The sequence below is a fragment of the Bidens hawaiensis genome, unplaced genomic scaffold (genome assembly GCF_021521415.1).
Source record: "Bidens hawaiensis isolate Kalapana, Puna unplaced genomic scaffold, B.hawaiensis_p1.1 tig00006273_1, whole genome shotgun sequence".
Taxonomy (NCBI): Eukaryota; Viridiplantae; Streptophyta; class Magnoliopsida; order Asterales; family Asteraceae; genus Bidens; species Bidens hawaiensis.
Window position 1 is genome coordinate 163,756 of NW_027491418.1, and position 18,543 is coordinate 182,298.

The window sequence follows — 18,543 nt, forward strand, 5'->3', positions numbered from 1 at the left end:
CCAGATCTGTTTAAGTAATAGTCCCCGAAACCTCTTTTAAGGACGGTAGACTTGTAACATCCCGAATATCTATGAATAATATAAAAATATTACTTACGTTGGAAGAATTAATTTGAGTTAGTAGAATATTTTTATTTTATTCATAGATATTCGGGATGTTACAAGATAGAAGGATGGTAGGCTAAAATAGAAGGATGGTAGGCTAAAATAGATGAAATTAATTATAATAATATAACAATAAAGATAGAAGGATGGTAGGCTAAAATAGATGAAATTAATTATGGACTTAAGTTGAAGATGGGCCTAAGGTCCATGGCTTAGGAGTATAAATACCCCTTAAACCCTAAATCCTTTCCATCTTCATCATTCTACACCTTAGCCTACACCATAAAAAACACACAGTTAAGCCAAACACTCTCTACACTATTCTATTCAACGATCCAAGACCTACCGAAGGTAAGAAATCATTTATCTCAGCTGACCCAACAATTAAGAACCCGACACCGCAGCCCCGGGATGCCGAATGAGCCGTTTGAATCTAGAACTAGTTTTATTCAGGTGTCTAATCAACCAAAAACAAGCTTAAGGGACACCTTAGCTTAGATCTGGACACCCCGAAGCTACCTGGGTCATAAACGATGAAACTCCGGCCAATCGTAGTGGTTAACGGCGGCTGGCTGCGCCGAAATCGAAGAAAAACCCTAAAATCGCGAAAAAGAAGGTTGTTATGAACTTATATGGCACATACGTATATCGGCCGTACAAGTATGTGCGTATAACTATAGGCCGTATAAGTATACATAGCATGCATGTATGTAAGCCATATATGTATATGTATCGTATATGTATCGTTGGCGTGTATGTATACACACCGTGTATGTATGTAAGCCGTATATGTACATATACCGTATATGTATCTATGGCGTGTATGTATATGTACCGTTTATGTATATATAAAGCATGTATGTATCTGTACCGCATATGTATATATAAAGGGTGTATGTATGTATGTATGTATGTATGTGTACCGCATATGTTTATATAAAGTGTGTATGTATGTATGTGTACCGTATATGCATATATAGCATGTATACGTATGTATGTATACCGTACATGTATTTAAGGTGTATGTATGTAAGCCGTGCATATATGTACAACGTGTATGTATATGTATGCATGCCGTGTATGTATGAAAACCTTATATATATGTATAACGTGTATGTATGTATGTATGCCATATATGACGTATATGCATGTATAGCGTATGTGTATGTATGGCATATATATAAGTATGACGTGTACGTATGTAAGCAAAGAATATGGACTTATACGGTATATACGCTAAGAACAAGGAATCGCTTAATAATGAAAGGTAATGTTAAAACAAGAAAGACCTAGAAAGACGGGCCAAGGACGCAAAGGAGTACTAGAGTAGTAGTTAACTTATGCACCTTATTATAGTCATTCGTGCACACTAAGGAGGGGGATTACGATTAACTTCGAACGTAACAAGACACAGGTGAGTTTCTAGCCCCATTTCTTTGTTATGTTTTAGGGGCTGTCTGCATACTCGATATGATTAGTTAATACAATTGCCTTAAATGGTAAGTGTATGATATGTGATCGTTTTACGTACGATGTTTGAATGTTATATGAATGCGATAGAAGTGATTAGGAGTATGTGCGAAAATATATATAATTATGTATACAAAGAAAGGTATGGTAATGAAGAAGGGAACTAGGCTCTAATAATACTTGAGGAAGAAGGGAATTGGGCCTTAATAATACTCGAGGAAGAAGGGAACCGGACCCTAAGAATATCCAAGGTAGAAAGGGAACCGGGCCCTAATAATACTCGAGGAAGTAGGGCGTAATGCTCTTTAAAGCGTATAAGTATGTAAAGTAAGATTAAATATAAAAGTACGAAAGAAAGAAAGAATGAATGAAAGAAAGAAGGTATATACTTATGTTTGTACGAAAAAAAGATACACATGTTAAGCAATTAATACGTATCTTCGGATACGAATGAGTAAGTATGTGAATGTATTGTATGTTGCTTGAATAACTAGATCTCACTCAGTGTAGCTCACTTTTAGTGTGCACGCAGGTAAATAGGTTAAAAGAGCTAGCAAGAGGATGACACATGGCAAGGATTGAATGGCTAGCATATGAAGATGGAAGAATAATGTTTTATCTTATATTTTATGTTGATGTTTTAAGATAAGTATTTTATGGTTTGTAAGAAATGGTTGAGTTTTATTATTCCTTGAAAAATATTTAATTAACTATGATATTTAGAACTGTGTTTATGAGTAAATCCAAGGCTAAAGTTGGGCAACGGGAAACGGGTCCTTACAGAATGGTAGAACAACTTTTGCAAATGCGGGTTTAGAACTGAGGCTTGCAAATATGAGCCACTTGCGATGGGCCGAGTCATGCGAATACAAGCAACATGCTGTTATGGATGGGTTCTAATGGGGTTCTGGTATGCGGATATGCCCATTTTGCGAATGGGCCTAGCCCATTTTGTGAATAGAGAGAACCATTTGCGGATGGGTAGCTCAAAACAGGTTCTTGAGCCACATTGATTCATCTCTCAAAACTTCTCATATTTTGTTTGTAATTTCTATTTGTTGTTGGGTATTTAGACAAACTATTAGAATGATTTGATCATATGACGAAAAATGGCTTGATTTAATAGTTAACTAGGCTATTCACCCGTGTATGACAAGGGTGGAAATATAGAAATCGTCTAACAAACACATATAGTTTTAGATGACAAGATAATTTGTAGTATATTTTTGGGGGGTAGCAACATGATATTTATTACAAACGTAACTTAAATACACAAATAAATATATATAAAATCATAGAAACATGAAAAAAAACAGATAAAAAGTTATATATTTCACAAATAAATGGTGTAATAAATACTGTAAAAATATAATATAGAACTTAAAGACTTAACATAAGAAATTATATTGTCAAAAAGATATCTAAAACTTATCATGTCGGTCGTCCTTACGAAGCATCATGCCAAAAAATACGTACACGTTATATAAAAGTTATAATGTAGTTGGATTTAGGTGAATTGTCTAAGTATTTATAATAGACCCAAAAAATGCTGTCAATTGTACTAATGAAAGGAAACTAATGTAGTGTTATATCTGTAGAAAATAACATATTTTTTTAAAAATTCATTATTTGAATAGGAATATCTAAACAAAATACTTTAAAATTTTAATAGTTAATACTCATTATATTCACTTAAAATAAACATAATAATTTAATTGGATTTAGGTTGGTAGAATTATTATATCTTATGTTACACTTTTATTTATTACAAGTTAATAAAAACAACCAAAGTTGAATTTCGGCATGAAGTGTGTTTTGGACAAAAATCTACTATGGATAATGTATCCAAATTTGTAAATGTGAAGTATAGTGCTATGATGTCAACGTTGATTGTATGAACGAAATAATGAAGAACACCGAGATTTGTTGCGAGGAAAAACCCCTTGATCTTGTTCAGATCAAAGGAAAAAAACCCCGGGTGATGACAAATCGTCAATCACCACTTTATTAATATGAAAAATGAGGATACAAGGTTGGAGGTTATGATCAGTGTTTACAATAATTCTAAGTGTGTGTGTGTATTGCTTTTTTCGTAGAGAGGAGAGTGTGTTTCCTAGCTGATCATAGCCTCAATATATACATAAAAGATAATAACTTAATGACTTTATGAATAATAAAGACACTAATTAAGTTTCCTAAAAATCCGCCATTGTCTCCAATATAAACAAAACAACCACTTTGACCACGTGCTCCATCACTTAGGCTGCGAAATAGGGGGTAGACCAGGTCTCTTAGCCGTTACATCTGTCAAATATAATGTTATACACAGGAAACAATCGTTAGTAAATAATTAGTACTGAGAATCCTTGATCCTGACGGGATCTGACTAAGGATAACTGATCCAAGAACATATGCCAGGATAACTTATCCACAGTGTCAAATTTCTGTGCACTAACAATTGCCCCCAAAATGGCGGTTGTGATAAGATCACAACTGTCATTTTTCTTTTGAATTCAAACTTCCTACAAAAACATATGAGATTTGACAAGATGGATATAATTGTCACATATCAATGGAGTTTCCATGGGAACTTCCTTTTCGGCTGTATATCCTTCTCCCTGCAAATCATGAACAATTAGTAACACCTGATTATAAAAGCATGTTTGTCATAGTTTTAGATCTTTAAATAGTTTTAAGAAATATTCTTTGAGAAAAAGCTTTAAGGATAGAGTATCCTTGTAAAAACAATTTAAGAATCTTGAATCCTTACATAAAAGAGTTTATACAGATTTTAGCCAAGTAAATGCAAATTGATAAGTAGAAATCATACCATAAGATCTAATTAGACCTAAGTTACCATAAGTATTGATCCTTCCGTGATCCTTGTAATTGAACTTAGGATACCTAATGCAAATAACTTATGATATTAATTGGGGTTAAACCCAATAAACTGGGGACAAGCCCGTGCAACCGGGGACAAGCCCGTGCAACTGGGGACAAGCCCGTGAACTGGGGACAAGCCCAAAACTGGGGACTGGCCCAAGGATACGGATGTCAACTGGGGACTCGCCTAAACCGGGATTTAGCACAAACGTAAGTGACGTGAAAACGCCAAAACCTTAGCTAACATGAAAATGTTAGAAACCTTTGTCTTGAGATAACGTGAAAACGTTATAAACTGGTGGTATGGTACGTCTACCATAAATCGTAGGATCCTCCATATAGCAGCCGCCCCAGACTATACGCTAGATAACGTGCGCTCCAGGCTAGAGTGTAGAAACTCTAATTTATAAGAAAGGTGAAAATCTTTAAACCTTGGGGGATATGACCATCAGGAGTCATATCCAATCGTGGGCTAGGCCAAGGGAAATGGTATAGTACCTTAAATGTAAAGGAGAGGTGGCCAACCTCTTGATCATCGAATATATTACTAGAACCCTGCATTGTTACTTAAAACTTGGAAAAAATAAAACGTTAAGAATATACTATCCTTGAATTAATAATAAGAACCTGAAATAAATAACTGATCAGATAGATATTACCAATTTTAGGATCCTTGACCCTTTTAGGATACTCGATCCTCTGAGGATACTTGATCCTGATCAGAAAAAGTACTTCTTGAGATGGATAGCATTCTATGATCTTGGTAACCTGTTGCCTTCCATGGTGAGCAAATGATATGCCCCCTTCCCTGCTTCCGACTCGATCAGATAAGAACCTTCCCATTTGGGTGCTAGTTTCCCATCTGCCGGATTTGTTGTGTTTTGGAAGGCTTTCCTCAAAACCAGATCTACTTCTTGAAATCTTATGATCCTTATATTTTTGTTGTATGCCCCAGCTACCCTTTGTTGATATGCTGCCATTCAGTTCTTGGCTAGGTCTTTGAGTTCTTCAACAGTATCCAAGTCTTCAAGAAGGATTTCTTCATTGGCCTCAGGATCACGGATGCTTGTTCTGGCTGTAGGGACCACCATTTATGTAGGGACTACTGCTTCTGATCCAAATACCAATGAGAAGGGTGTCTGGCCTGTTGCATTCTTGGGTGTTGTCCGGTTAGCCCAAGGACATAAGGTAGCTCTTCAGCACACTTTCCTTTCTTGGATCCTAGCTTCTTCTTTAAGTTGTTGATGTTTATCTTGTTGCTAGACTCCGCTTGACTATTAGCTTGAGGATGTACTGGAGTAGAGGTAATCATCTTGATACCCCAGCTGTCACAAAAGTTAGTGGTTCTTTTCCTGATAAACTGGGAACCATTGTCACAAATAATTTCCGAAGGGATACCAAATCTAGTAATAATATTTCTCTTAATGAAAGATATTACCTCTTTTTCGCGTACTTGAACAAAAGCTTCTGCTTCTATCCATTTTGAAAAGTAATCAGTCATTGCAAGCATGAATACTTTTCCTCCTGGTGCCTTAGGTAGTTTACCCACAATATCCATGCCCCACTTCATGAAAGACCATGATGAGGATACATAGGTTCTGCTGGTTGATGTAGGATGTTTGCATGCCTTTGAGAAGCATCACCTTTCTTTGACTATTCCATGGCATCTCTCTTCATTGTTGGCTAGAAGTATCCTGTTCTTAGAATCCTAGAAAACAGAGCTCTATCTCCAGTGTGATTACCACAATCACCTTCGTGAAAATCTTTGAGCACCTCTTGAATTTCAGGATCCTCGATGCACCTCAAGTATGGACTTGCAAGAGATTTCCTATACAGCACATCATGTAATAAAATGTATTGTGATACCTTGAGTTTGAAAGACTTGGGATTCTCTGTGGATGGAATTTCTTCATCTTGAATGTATTTTTTGATTGGGAGGATCCAGGATCCTTGGTTGTTTGAGGATGATGGATTCCAAAGTACGATTTTTTTGTCAGTTGTTATCTCCCCAATTGTTTGTTCTCCTATTGCTGGCGAGAGTATATGAATGATTGGGATCTTCGTGTCTCCTGGAATCTTCAAAGACGAGGCTAAATTTTCCAAGGCATCTGCCCCAGTATTCTCTTCCATTGGTACCTGTACAATGCTAAACAATTCGAAGGATTTTGCTAATTCCTTCACAACATCTAGATATTTTATTAGTTTTTCTCCTTTAACAGCATATGAGCCATTAAAGTGGTTAGAAATCAACAATGAATCTATATATACTTGAATATATCTGATCCTCATGCACTTAGCTAATTGCAAACCTGCAATCAGAGCTTCATACTCTACCTCATTGTTCGTTGCTTGGAACTCACAGGCTATAGACTAGGGTAATATGTCCCCCTGTGGTGATTTCAGTAGGATCCCTAATCTTGTACTTCTTACGTTGGAAGCTCCATCTGTAAAGAGGACCCAAGGATCCTTGGTTTCTTCTAGTTGTTGAACCTCAAAGTCGGCTTCTTTCTGCATGTCGCTACTGAAATCAGCCACAAAGTCTACGAGTGCTTGTGACTTGATGGCTGTTCTGGGCTTGTACTGAGTATCATGCGCACTTAGCTTCACAGCCCACTTGGCCATTCTACCTAATAATTCTGGCTTTCTAAGAACATTCTTAGCTGGATAATTAATTCTCAATATAATAGTACGAGTCTCAAAATAATGTCTTAATTTAGTAGAAGCCATAATAAGTGCAAGAATTAATTTTTCTAAATGAGAATACATGGATTCTGCATCTAAAAGACTCTTACTTACATAATAAACGAGATGTTGTTCACCTTCATGATCCTTTACAAGGACAACACTTACAACACTTCCTGAGACTGCTAGGTACAGGTATAAGGATTCTCCATCCACAGACTTCATCAGAGCTGGGGCTGGGGATAAGTATTCCTTCTAGGCTTTGAGTGCAGCCTCATGCTTTTCCGTCCACTCGAACTTCTAATTTTTCCTAAGGATGTCATAGAAATCTTTGCACTTCTCGGAGGATCTGGAAATGAATTTGTTGAGAGCAGCTATTCTTCCTGTCAGCCTTTGGACATCTTTAGCATTTGCAGTTGAATTCAAGTTGATGATGGCTTCTATCTGCTAGGGGCTTGCTTCTCTCCCTCTTTTGGTCACCGTATATCCTAGAAACTTTCCAGCCTTAACACCAAAATGGCATTTTAACGGATTCAGTTTCATGTTATACTGGTCGAGGATATTGAGTTCTTCTTCAAGATCTCTGAGATGATCCTCAGCTCTCTTTGACTTCACCACCATGTCATCTATGTAGATCTCCATAGTCTTTCCTAACTGATCCTTGAACATCATATTGACTTATCTTTGATATGTTGCCCCGTAATTTCTTAGTCCAAAAGGCATAGCAATATAACAGTATATGCCGGTAGGAGTCATGAATGTTGTATCCTCTTGATCAGACGGTTCCATCTGAATTTGAAATCCAGAAGAAGCATCCATTAAGGTAAGCATCTCATGTCCTGTCGTTGCATCCACCATGGAGTCTATATGCGGTAAAAGGAAAGGATCCTTGGGGCATGCCTTGTTTAAATCAGTGAAATCGACACACACCCTCCAATTTCCATTCTTTTTTGAAACAACAACCACATTAGCCAACCGTCGAGGATACTTAACCTCTCTGATCATACCGGCCTTAAGAAGTTTTTCAACTTCTTCTTGTATGATCGCGTTCCTCTCTGGAGCGAATTTCCTTCGCTTCTGATGGACGGGTTTAATAGAATAATCAAGGCCTAACTTATGATTAATTACCTCCTTAGAAATACATGTCATGTCTGAATGTCTGAAGGCAAATGTAGATTTTCGTCGCTTTAGGAAGGATACCATATCCTCCTCGATCTCATTCGGGATACTGGATCCTAGTAAAACTTTCACATCTGGATCCTCAGGATCCAAGGATACTTCTTTTAGGTCCTGCTCTCGAGCTTCCAGTACATTCCTAGGATTTTGCTGTAATTTGTATGCTATCGTCTGTTTAGCTGTCGGCTTCATGGATGAAGAATAATAATTCTTGGCTTCCACTTGGTCACCATCTATCCTTGCTACTCCCCAATGAGTCCGCAGTTTAATGTTTGATTTATCTTCTTCATCGAAGAAGATCCTTTTATCAGTTGTCAAAGTGGTGGATATAACCGATCATTCCCCATTATCCAACTTGGTCTCCTTGGCGAGCCTCTTAGCTGCGGAGAAGGAAGTGCCGCATATGTATGAGCCTCCGGAAATGAAGTTGATCACTCAAGCATCTGGTGGGGGCGGAGTTGCTTTTTGAGGAACCTCTTCAGGATCCTGGATCCTGGACTTTTTTCTTCCCAAGAGCTCCTTAAAGTGGCCCTTGCTCAGGAGGTATCCAATTTTCGTCCTTAAACCGATACAATCGTCCGTCATGTGGCTAAAATCCTCATGGAAAGCACACCATTTGGATTTGTCTCTGAAGGTGGTTGACTTCTGGTTCTTTCGGGGCCAGCTTGCCATCTCCCCTAGATCCTTCATGGCACAAATCAAGCCATGGGTATATACGGAGAAGCAATATTCTGAGATGCTGGGATAATCTTCATCATCATCATCATCTCCTTCTTCAACTGCTCGAACGTTTTGATTGTTGATATTGGAGTACGGCTTCAATTTGTTGTTTCTGTATGAAGATCCTTTATTCTTGCCAGGGGATTCTTGCTTCGTCTGAGCCCCCAATCGTTCTTGGATCCTTTTTTCGTCTTCCTGCCGTTGAACCTTAGTGCTCTGTTCCTTACTTCATCTAAAGACCTGCAAGGAGTCATCACAAGATCATCATAAAAGGTGGAGCCCCTCTGAAGTCCCATCTTGAATGCTTCAACAGCAGTAGCTATGTCAAGATTTGTGATTTCCAGAGCTTCCCTGCCGAACCTTGTAACCGAATCCCTAAGGGATTCATCACTAGGTTGGATAACTCGGTATAGATCACTAGCTAACTTCTCAAATTTGCTACTACAGGAGAATTGACCGTTGAACAAGTTAACTAAGTGTGAGAAAGAAGTAACAGAAAAGGGAGGAAAACTTAGCAGCCATTTTAAAGCAGATCCTGATAGTGTGGCTCCAAAGCCTTTGCATAGACAGGCTTTCTTGAGCGTCTCAGGAATCGGGTTAATTTCCATCCTTTCTCTGTATTGCGCTACATGCTCTTCAGAATCAGTGGTCCCGTCATATACTTTCATGTTGGGGGTTTGAAAGCGTTTCGGGATTTCTGCGTCACAAATTGGTGGAGCAAATCTGGACAATTTGTGGCTTCCCTTCGGTATCTCGGGGATTGGACGTATCACCCCAGGTACGCTAGATATTATATGCTTAGGTTTCTGTAGTTCCTTAGCCATGGCTAGGTTGATACCTGTATCCTGCATGGAACCACGATTAGCATTTAAGGATATAAGATCATGCGTGTAACCTCTTTGTTGTGCAAAGGTCGACATTCCAGAAGAATGGCTGAGATAAGAAGCGTCTGCTACAAGAGTTGGTCCGCCGGAAGCGATGGTCTACATGGGGATTATATCTCCTTCATGGACCTTAGAGGATCGCTGATGTTGAACCCCTAAGAATCCTTGATCCTGAAAGAAGGATCCTTGGTTGGGAGTTGAAGGTTCCTGAATGATATAATCCAGAGGATCCTGGTTGAAGGATGGACGGTCCTTGTTGAAGGAACGACGATCATTGAGCTTGCTGAACCATGAACCCTTGTTGGAGGATAGATGATCCTCGCTGAAGTAACGAGGATCCCTGAGCTTGTTGACCCACGGAACCTTGTTGAAGGATGGATGATCCTTGCTGGAAGATCGAGGATCCTTGAGTATGCTGACCCACGGACCCTGGTTGAAGGATGGATGATCCTTGCTGAAGGATGGAGGATCCTTGAGCATGTTGAGCCACGGATCCTGGAGTAGTGAAATCCAGCACCCTAGGCATCAAGGGAGTCTGATCCTACGCTGGCCTCTTTCATTTCTTGAGATCTTCAATTTCACGTAGGATCCTCTGGTTGGTTTTGTTCTGCTGCTCCATGTATGCCTTAACCTGTGAAAACATAGCATAAACATCATTGTTAGATTTGACCACCGAAGTGGTAGCAGTGGTTTTCGAGCTTTGGAAGATTGGTAGTTGTGTCTTGCTTCCAGCAGCAGCATCCTGTGGTGCTCTCATGATTGGAGGAGGCATCGGTGGCAAAGTTCTTGATGAGAGAGGAACCAAAGATGGCATGGTTGATGAAGCATAGGTTGATTGAGAGGCCATTGATGGCGATATGGGTATGAAAGGTTGAAAGTTGATAGGAAATAATCTGGATTATAACACCAATTGCCCCGCGATGGGCGCAAATTTGTTTTGGACAAAAATCTACTAAGGATAATGTATCCAAATCTGTAAATGTGAGGTATAGTGCTATGATGTTAACGATGATCTAATGAACGAAATAATGAAGAACACCAAGATTTGTTGCAAGGAAAAACCCCTTGATCTTGTTCAGATCAAAGGAAAAAAAACACCGGGTGATGACAAATCGTCAATCACCACTTTATTAATATGAAAAATGTGGATACAAGGTTGGAGGTTATGATCTGTGTTTATAATAATTCTAAGTGTGTGTATTGCTGTTTTCGTAGAGAGCAGAGTGTGTTTCCTAGCTGATCATAGCCTCAATATATACATAAAAGATAATAACTTATTGACTTTATGAGTAATAAAGGCATTAATTAAGTTTCCTAAAATTCCGCCATTGTCTTAAATATAAACGTAGCAGCCACTTTGACCAGGTGCTCCATCACTCAGGCTGCGAAATAGGGGGTAGACCAGGTCTCTTAGCCGTTACATCTGTCAAATATAATGTTATACACAGGAAACAATCGTTAGTAAATAATAAGTACTGAGGATCCTTGATGCTGACCGGATCTGACTAAGGATAACTGATCCAAGAACATATGCCAGGATAACTTATCCACAATGTCAAATTTCTATGCACTAACGAAGTGTTTAATGCACTTAAAATTTGTTTTAAATAAACATTGAAAAGGATGGTTACAACATATTTCATTATGTTAGTTAACTTATTTTTGACTAATTATGCATGTTACATTTCGAATAATTTATAGTACTTAAAAAATCTACCAATGTTTCATTAAAGGAAATGAAAGGAATGGAAAAAAAAGGTAAATGAAGGGTAAAGTGGATGAGTTTGGTTTCTTTCCAAACTGGAGTAACAATTAGATGGAAAGGAAAAGAAAGGAAATGAGAAAAGGAAGTGAAAATGAAAAGAAATTAACTCAACTAGCGAACACATCGTACGAGTCGTCGTTCACCTCACTACCGATGTTCACCACTCCATCATTTAAGTGGTCCTTTATTTACTAATCACATATGTGGATGCTTACGGAAGCGGGAAGTAAAGCTATGTTGTGTTTATATTGAAAATGAACCAAACATATAACAATTTATTAGGTTTCGTGAAATTTGAGGCGAATAGTGTAGCAATCAAACTTAATTTTGTCGATGCAGATAAACAAACTGTTGGAGCTTATTTATGTTCACTTTTAGGAAATTATTGATTTGGTATGTTAGGGTTTCTCTTACATCCTTCAAATATGGTATGATTTGACTGATATTTGTATTTGATGGTGTATCTTGGATGATTATATGATTTGTTTAGGATGTGATTTTGTAATAGCACGTGAAGCTTATAGCAATGTTATATTTGATAATGGAAATTGCTTCAAGTAACCCAAGTGCTTTATATTTCTATTGGCTCAGCTGCTAATGTATAAACAATTTTTTTACAAAATTAGGGTATTTTTCATTGCAATTAGTAAATTATTATTTCAGGGAATTGTAAATAAGGATTCAATTAGGTAACTGTGTTTTTTTTTCTTTTTTTTTTTGACACATGACATTATCCTTCAGAAGTTATGCTCGAAATCGTGTTGTTTAATTCGATGCCCTAATTTTCATTAGGATGTTGTAAAGGAAGTGGTGAATAAAGTATTTCTTGCTTAATTTGGTAAGATGTATGGGCTTTGAACACTTCAGAGTGTTGGAGGATGGCCATGGCCTTCATAGTTTATGGGTTGTTTATCTTCAAGATTGGCAAATTTCTTCTTTTGAATGTTGCATTGTTTGCTCTTTTGTTTTGTTGAAACTTAATGAAAATTGTAGTAGTGCTACAATAAAAACTAGGATCTTCATGCGATCAATATGTTTGTTTGTTTTGACACATTAGTTAAAGGGATTATAAAATCATGAAAACAAAGGCATACAACACAAAAAAGGATAAAACATGGTGTTAAAAGAATGATAATGATACCTTCTGAATAACACAATGGTTTCTAATCGTTTGCACTCAAACAAAAGGTGGATTTTTTTGTAGCCCGCATATGTAGGTACTTTATAAATGCCTTTTTTTCCAGTTAATGTGCATCTAGGTGAGTTCAATTTACTTTCCTTGTTTATGTTCTTCAGATTCAGAGAAAGAAAGTGGTGCTGGTATCTGTTGTGGGTAAAATTTCAAGGATCCGGAATTCAGAATTAGCTTGAGGATCTTAACGATGGTGCCTCAAGGATCCTAACGATGCACCAAGATCCTGAATAGAGCAAAATATCCTAAAACGATTTAGCATTTAAATATGATTAACATTGATAATATTATTCTAATTGTTTATTTACCTTTGTAGGGTTAATCATAATTGATCAATTTAAATAAATAAATAACGCATTTAATGAGGATTGAAGGCAAGGCTAAATACTTAAGACTTGCCATGATAATTGAGCCGATGTAATGCAAGAAACAACTAGAAATTCATTACATGCTGAACACTCGCTCAATCAGTGAATATTAGGACTTTAGGGCTGTTACAAAAAGTTATCAATAAAGGTATGATATTTTGTAACGATTCCGGGATTCTTGCAGCGCATCAAGATCCAGACAAACAAGAATCCTCGCATTACATTAGGATCAGAGATAGAAGATAGTGTCCTAAATAAATATCGGTATATGTTGATATTATCCTTATATCTATGACTTGGTCTTGCAGGTATTGGTCAATCATTAAATCTCAGCTGAAGACCTGATCAAACATTCAATACTAGGACAATGAAGCAATTATAGTCAACATTTAATGATGAAAATATGCAAATATGTAACTACACTAGGATCCTCGCTAGGCCAATTAATGCCTATGATTTCTTGTTATTACTAGTGAAAAGTTGTTGTAACTATAAATAGAGGTAGCATGTTTGCCTAAGAGACATTACACACACAGTGACCACTGATTCTGAAGAGCATGTTTTCTGGTGATCCTCTACGATTCAAGGGTTTTCCTCGCTACATTGTTGTTTCACATGTACCATTTACTTATCATTTCGTTTACATTATCAAGCATCATGCCTTACAATCAAAGTTTGGTTACTTGATTATCCTCGTGTAATTTTTGACGAAAACAATTTGGCGCTCACCGTGGGGCAAGTGGTGCTTTACACATTCGACTCCTCAATTTTTTTGATCAATCACTACATTTTTATCATCACAAATGGTATCTTAATTAAAACAATCATCATCTCAAAACAAGACTACTCACCTTTTAACTCAATCTATAAGTGCGGGTTTTAGCCAATCCTTAGAATTGATTTCACCACCTCCTAGAAGGCTGAATAACACCGACAAGAATACATCTAATAGGATACCATTTGCACGATCTAAGGATCCTATCATGGTTTTTATTAATGATATCATTTCTTTGTTCAATCAAGTCTGAAAACAAATGGCTGAGCAACAACAAACCAACAAAAGGTTCTAGGAACAGATACAGAAGCTGAAGTTGGAAAAACAATAATCTAAAAGGATACTTCATGTAAGATAGAAATTAATTCCCAACTTAGCTAGGTACGCATTTTAACCTTATTTTATTTATTATTCTAATTATTATATGAATCAATTACTAACTTAAGCATCGAAGGGTTGCTAGCCTGGCTCACACCCACCTTCACAAAGGTTAAAGGTTTTGCATATATTCCAAAGGCAACTGAAAGAGATAAATATTGGCCACTCTCTTAACATTAAGGTATTCAAAACCCCTTCAAAAGTCTAAAGGTTTTCACCTTTCAAGCATAAGGGTTTCTACACCCCGTCTGGAGCGCACGTTATTCAAATACAATTTAAATGACATAATATGTGGATGTAAAAGTTGCAGGCAACTCCGTTACTTTTGGTTGCATATTGGATTCAAAAAGAAAGTTGTAACAAACATGTTACGCAAAAGTTAAGGAATTAACATTAACATGTTAATCTAAGGTTATGACATTTACATGTCACATAAATTCAGCAGGAGTCCCAAGAATATTGGGCTTGTCCCCGACTAAGGAATTAACATAAGGTATTGGAATATACATGTCACATAAGATCGAGATTGTCCCCAAGCCTTAGATGCAAAACATTTAAATTGGTACATCTATAGATCTGAAATCATTCAAAAGAATTTTCATGGATCCTTAGATCCTTCAAATTTTCCTAAATTACTAACAAACACAGAGCAGTAGAAATCCCAAAGAAATGAACAAGACACAAGATCATAAAGATTTCAAAATATATACAGCCGTATAAAGTGGAATACAAATGTAAATATTTGGGGGCAATTTTTGGGTGTAAAATTTCAAGGATCCGGAATTCCATATTAGCTTAAGGATCCTTACGTTGGTGCCTTAAGGATCCTAACAATGCACTAAGATCCTGAACATAGCTCAGTATCAAAAAATGATTCAACATTTTAAATATTATTAAGATATATAATATTACTCTATATGTTTATTAACCTGTGTAGGGTTGACCATAATTGATCAAAATAAATCAATAAACAAGGCATTTAATGACGATTCATGGAAAGACTAAAGACCCGGAGTCGTTACCAGAAGACTCGCCATGATGATTGAATGGATATAATACAAGAAACAGCTAGAAATTCATATCAGGCTAAAGACTCACTCAAGCATTGAATACTAGGAATTTAGGGTTGTTACAACAAGTTATTAATGAAGATATGATATTCTGTAAAGGTTCTAGGATGCTTGCAGCACATTAGGATCCTCACAGGCAGAATCCTCACAAGAATCCTCGCATTACATCTGGATCACAAACATAAGACAGTATCCTCTGTATATATCGGTATATGTTGATATTATCCTTTTATATATGACTTGGTCTTGCATGTAACAGTCAACCATTAAATCTCAGCTGAATACACGGTTAAACATTCAGTATTAGGACGTTACAACAGTTATAGCCACTGTTTAATGATGAAGATATGCAAATATGTAACTGCCCAAGATCCGCGCCATGACAATTAATGTCTATTATTGCTTGTTATTACTAGTGAAAAGTTGTTGTAACTATAAATAGAGGTCACATGATCGCATAAGACACATTGCACACACCGTGAACACTTACTTGTACTCATAGCAGGAATTATAGCAACTTCAAACCTTGTAATCACCGGCTTTTATTAATATAATGGAGGCGGTGGGATAGTTTTCCCCTCCCAAGTAATTTTGCCGATGATCCTCTACGGATCAAGGGTTTTTCCTCGCTACATTGTTGTGTCACTCGTACCATTTACCTATCACCTCGTTTACATTATCAAGTGTCATGCCTTACAATCAAAGTTTGGTTACTTGATTATCTTCGTGTAATTTTTGACGAAAACATTATCTGTTACAAAATTGAATCTGGGGATCTCTCACTTCAGTCGCCATTTTCTAGGTATCCATCCAACGAGTTATATAAACCGAATATGTCTGCTTTGTTATCACATCTAATTACTCAGAAAGTTGTTTTACTATCTGAGAAACCTATTACGGACGAATCGACTTCAGATCATACTTAAGGATCAAGTTCCCTGAAATGTTATCGGTGATTGAATACTTTAGGTGAAGTGTGTGTGTGCTGAGAGAGCAATCGGGCATCGTAACGACACTCTGATAATAATAATTAACACTTGTTAATTTACGTATCATGGTACAGATATATATAGTAGATGAATCCCATTCGTTATACATGCCATAACGAATGGGAACATTCGTCTTCAATCCCTAACATAACTCAGAGTATAGCGGATAAGGTATAATCAACAAACTCTCTTTCCTCAATTTCATCGGCATTAGTTGTTCTCATGACAACACCACGTTCGTTGTCAATAAATAAAATCGTGTTGGCCTTGATCGACTCAGTGGGTTTCACGGTAGTAGTGCCTTGATACACTACCAACTACATTTCATTACCCTCATAACTAACACCACTAGTAAATTTACATGTCTGATGTCGCTACTCACCACCACTAGTGCCAGCATCAAGATCTTTATCATCTTCGTTACCCTTCAATTTATTCAACATATCATCTTTACATGTGAGTTTAAGGATAACATTAACTTTCTCTTTCAGCTTCTCCCCCCTGAGCAGTAACAATGGCACGAAGCTCACGATTCCCTTTTTAACAATAAGAGATATGAGTCACCATTTTGCGTTGATCCAGTGTCATCTGCTCTTGGAATTGACGATCAGCATCCATTTGATTCTCCTGGAGATGTAGTAAGTTTAACAACATCGCCATTTGTTGAGGAACTGACAAATTGAACCATGTTGGCGGAGGTAGCTGCATCGGGCCTTGTGGACGATTGAATGCCATGTATGAAAAGTCCATAGGCTGCATCGTTGTGGGCATCTATGTTGGACTTGTAATAGTCGTTGTAGCAGGAGATGTCGGCAATGGTGATAGCATCGATTGTGGAATCAAAGCAAATCTCGGATCGGATGATGCCGTCGTCAATGTAATAGTCGGGGTACTAACACCAGTAGTAACCACTGGTACTTGTTGTGGAACTGAAAAACATGGTTCACCAATCTCCACACCACTACCCATGTGAATCCTCATCTTCTTAGGTTTGTCTTTCATTGGAGCTTTACCCTTTTGTTTCCGTTGACAGCCTTAGAACTTGCTGCCTCAACCACTTTACTACCACCATCACCACCATTTCCACCATCTCCTCCATCACCACCATCATTGTTCCCACATGGTCCATCTTCACGTTCTGATTCAGAATCGTCATGAATCCAATGATCATTAGATGGACATACATAATCAGGTCTCGCCAAATGACCTATCAACCTTTTATACCTTGGCCTGCTCTCAAGAGTTTGTTTCCGATACGTCTTCATTCACCGATGTCGGATCAAGGACCAAATCAGGAATCATATCGTTAATAATAAGCTGCAAGAAACGAGGATACATAAAGAACTTGTTCTTGAGAGGATGAACCAGCAAATTCTCCATCAGATAATAGAATATCAACTATGAGAAATTAAATGGCTTGTTCAATATATGAGCGACAAAGGAAGACTGCAATATAATCTTGCACTCGTCGAATCCTCCTTTCCGTTCACCTAGGCAATGGATAATAACATGAAGTAAGTACTTGTATTGTTCACACAAGTATGCTTTGTTATATGTGATAGATCAAGGTTGCCTTTGTCGTGTAATTGTTAAAATAGGCCTCTAATCAACGTCTTATCTAACTCACATGGATGATCAATAGTATCAGCAAACTGAAGAACTCGTCGTATCATATCAGCATCTATTATAATCTTCTTGTTTAGAAATTCAGCCACGATATGCTTCTCAGGATCAATGTATTTAGCACTATCCTAAAATAGACGGATAATGCTAAAATGCACGGGGATATTAACTAAAAATGTAAAAATGGATTATCATTTAAACACTCCAATGATTAAATATGTATCAAAACCCGTGTTTTGATAAACATTACCTTAAAACTTTACCAAAAGAGGTAAAAATCAATACCTTAACGTGTTTTTCATGAAAACACATAAGTTTAAAACATTAACTTAAAAACGTGGGAAAATCTTTTTGTATTTTCTTTTTCAAATTTACCCTTTAGCTCATAATCGAAAATAAAGAAGAAACAAAATATTTTTGGATTTTGAATATTTATGAAATAAAAACAAAATTGTAATTCAAA